Here is a 3,405-nt window from a genome sequence, read left to right as displayed (position 1 = left end):
GCCAGCAGTTTAGACATTAATGGCTGTGTGTTGAGTTATTTTGGGGGGGCAGCAAATGTACACTGTTATACAATCTGTACACTCACTACATTACATTGTAGCAAAGTGTAATTTCTTCAGTGTTGTTACATGATAAGATAGAATTAACTATTTACAAAAATGTGAGGGGTGTACTCACTTTTGTGAGATAGTGTATATATATATATATATATATATATATATATATATATATAGTAAATACTTTTTTTTTCTTTTTCTATAAGCAATACACTGATTTGTCCAGTAAAAAACTGTGCAGGGGTGGGGGTGTCAGTACAAGTCTTGGCCATTGGAGGACAGGCAGGCTTTGATCCCAGCACGACCAGAAAACTGACCATGCTGGAATGGATTTGCTTCTATGTCTAGTGTGGTCAGTTTTAAATAGAAAAGCAGGGGGTCTGGCAGGATCACCATGAATTTCCCACAAAGGAAGCAATGGGGTGACTGGTCTCAGTCTCCTAGTGTAGCTAGATTAGACGCAGATTTGGCCATCCCTTCTGCTAATTCCTGACACAATACAAAGAGAACAGGATACTTTTTTATTCATGTGCATGGTACAATAGACACATATCAGGAATAATAAATGTTAGGGTAACATACACTTTAAGCTTTTAAGCCAGGTAGAAAAGGGTTAGAACCATGTCAGGTTTTTACATTTTTCCCTCTGTGCCCCCTCTGGGAAGAATCACCATCTCTATACATCTTGTGACCATTAAATGTAGAATTTTACAGTTGTCACTAGAAGAGGAATAAAGAAGAAGCCTTCAAATGGAGTCAACTGTTCCAGTAACATCTGTCTAAGAGGAGTGAAGAGGGATTTCCCCTCACTTCCTGCTAAGTCAGGAAAAAAACTTACAGGGGTTCTAAACATACCACATCCCACCAAAAACATAAAAACAACAGTTTATGACTTCAGATTAACTTTAAGGATTATGGTTTAATGTTAGAGCATTCGCAGAATCTGAACTGAGCACATCGATTATGACTTAGATTAAGATGGCAATAGTATATTTTGGTGACTTACCATTGATGTGTTAAGCGCCCACATTTGTGTAGACATTGAGCTCCAGCTTACTGAATCTGTGAAAAAGGAATTAGAGCATCATACTGTGTTAAAATATATAAATACCAAATACACACTAGTTACAAACCAGACACGACTGAACATCTTACTAGTGAGCTGAATCTTTTGCTTGTGAGGATATCAGTGAATAGATCCCTAACCCCTAAGTTCCCAGATACACCTACCTGCTAAAGCCAATATGACAAGGTCTTCATTTTCATAGACTAAACAAGCCTCTATGCCCTTCATTATCAAACGGACTAAAACATAGCTCACTGCTCTTGAAGGCACTTGGTGATGATTGTCCCTCAAGTTTTTATCTGATCGATCAAATGATATGTTCAAAGATTTAGTACAGGTGTTCTGACAAAATGTCGAAGCTGGCAGAATGAGCAACCCGCTTCTTTAAACCATCATGAATTGCAGATTTTGAGGAATTGCTGTTTATTTTCACAAATTGCTGTTTGGACACAACACCGGCAACTGAATAGAGTCTTATGCAAGATAATATGAGCGGAGATTGTTTCTCCACTCCGAAACTAACCAAGAAAATGGCAGCCTCCGAGACGGCGACAACTTTGTCCTCGTTAGTTGCTGTGCTGTGAAAACAGCAAAATCTTCCTGTACCTGTGTCCTCACAAAATAGCCAACTCACCAGAAAATAGAACCACGTCACTTCCGGTTTCGTTAAATCATCAGTAATAGATGATTTGGACGAACTGGTGTTTGGACACAACATCAGCTACCGAATAACAGTCAGGTGCAGGAAAATTTTGCTGTTTTCATAGCACAGCGGCTAACGAGGACAAAGTTGTCACTGCCTCGGAGCCGGATATTTTCTTTGTTAGTTTCGGACCGGAGTAACAATCTCCGCTAATAATATTGTGCACTGGACTCTATTCGGTTACCGGTGTTGTGTCCAAACAGCAGTTTGTAAAAATAAACAGCAATTCATCAAAATCTGCCACTCATAATGGTTTAAAGAAAATGGAAGTTATGCGGGTTGCTCATTCTGCCAGGTTTGACATTTTGTCAGAACACTGGACCAAAGTAGTGCATGATCTACTTTGAAGTTGCTGCAACTTTAAGTTGCACATATATGAATGTTTATCATTGGAAAACATGGGGAATGACTTATGCGCCTTTGAGGTCCAAAGTTACATGACAAGCCGCACAAGTTTGAATGGAGCCTAAGAGTGTACTGTTGGAGAAATATTCCTTCACTTCCTTTTCCAGAGGTAAAGCAGTAGGTAACCGGAGATCTCTCCAAACAAGATTACATTTCCCTCTTAAATAGCTATCACCATTTCCCATTGATGGGTGAATCCCTCCAGCAGGGACAGACAGCTATAAAAACCTGACAAGAGTCCCAAGTCTTTTACATTCTATCCAAAACAAACTAAAAAAAAGTTTATGTTTTGCATATACTTTAAACAGGGCCCAAACACTATGTAACAGATATAAAAAATATATACATCTTTGTCACGGCAGGGGTACACTGTGCTGCTGCATTTGAATCCATGCAAGACAATTAAGCGTTCATCATTTATGTCTTTGCTAATAATTGCCACTTATGGTTGTGCCAAATAGAGACACGATGATATAGATGATGGTTACTGATGGAAGGAAGTTAAAAAATAAATACAAAAAGAAGCGATCACTAGGGAAACCATACTGTCATATCACAAAAGAAAGGTTTAATGGTTTGTGGCATTAATTCTAAGAAAAAGATAATAGCAGTGGCCAACTTGGCAAGACTGGAAGGAATTCACAGAGACGTTGAAATTATATTGAAAATGCTCTGTTACTGAGGTTTGAGTAATTATTATAAATGTATTTATTTATTTATTAATAACTTATAATTATTGGATCATTTTTTGTATGCGTTTCTTTATTATTATGCAATTATATAATGCCTAAAAATATTTGCAGTGCAGAGCAGTAGTTAAGAACAATGAAACGGATCGCTGCTCCAGGTGAGTATGATAATCCAAAGGAAGGGCTGGGTGCTAGCTCCAGCTCACAACCGTGAAAATGTAGACTAAGTAGATAAAATAGCTGCACACCAACATCCGTCCAACCGGTTTATTGAAAGACTGTCACCTGGACTAAAACAACGGACCAAGGGGTGATGACGTTTCAGACATACATTGTGCTTCTTCAAAACCCAAAGGAAGACTGACCTACTGAACCTCTAAATAGAGGACACTCCCACCTCACACAGGTTTAGGGTGGTGTGATCAGCTCTCCCCATGTCTTGATAAGCAAAACTAAAGCTAAAAACATTCTGAACAACAATACAA

The 3,405-nt window shown here is 38.5% G+C and overlaps 1 long non-coding RNA gene across 1 annotated transcript in view; it reads right to left on the bottom strand.

The window, feature by feature from the left end:
- The window catches only part of LOC141132639 (uncharacterized), a 411,644-nt gene extending 410,518 nt beyond the window's left edge, over window positions 1–1,126 (bottom strand). The window contains exon 1 of the long non-coding RNA XR_012242939.1: window positions 1,064–1,126. This is a non-coding gene — a long non-coding RNA (uncharacterized lncRNA). The remainder of the gene's footprint in view (window positions 1–1,063) is intronic.
- Window positions 1,127–3,405: the final 2,279 nt, after the last annotated feature.

The sequence above is a fragment of the Aquarana catesbeiana genome, linkage group LG03 (genome assembly GCF_042186555.1).
Source record: "Aquarana catesbeiana isolate 2022-GZ linkage group LG03, ASM4218655v1, whole genome shotgun sequence".
Classification (NCBI taxonomy): Eukaryota; Metazoa; Chordata; class Amphibia; order Anura; family Ranidae; genus Aquarana; species Aquarana catesbeiana.
The sequence above is the reverse complement of the archived record's forward strand: the minus strand, read 5'-3'. Positions and strand labels throughout refer to the sequence as shown.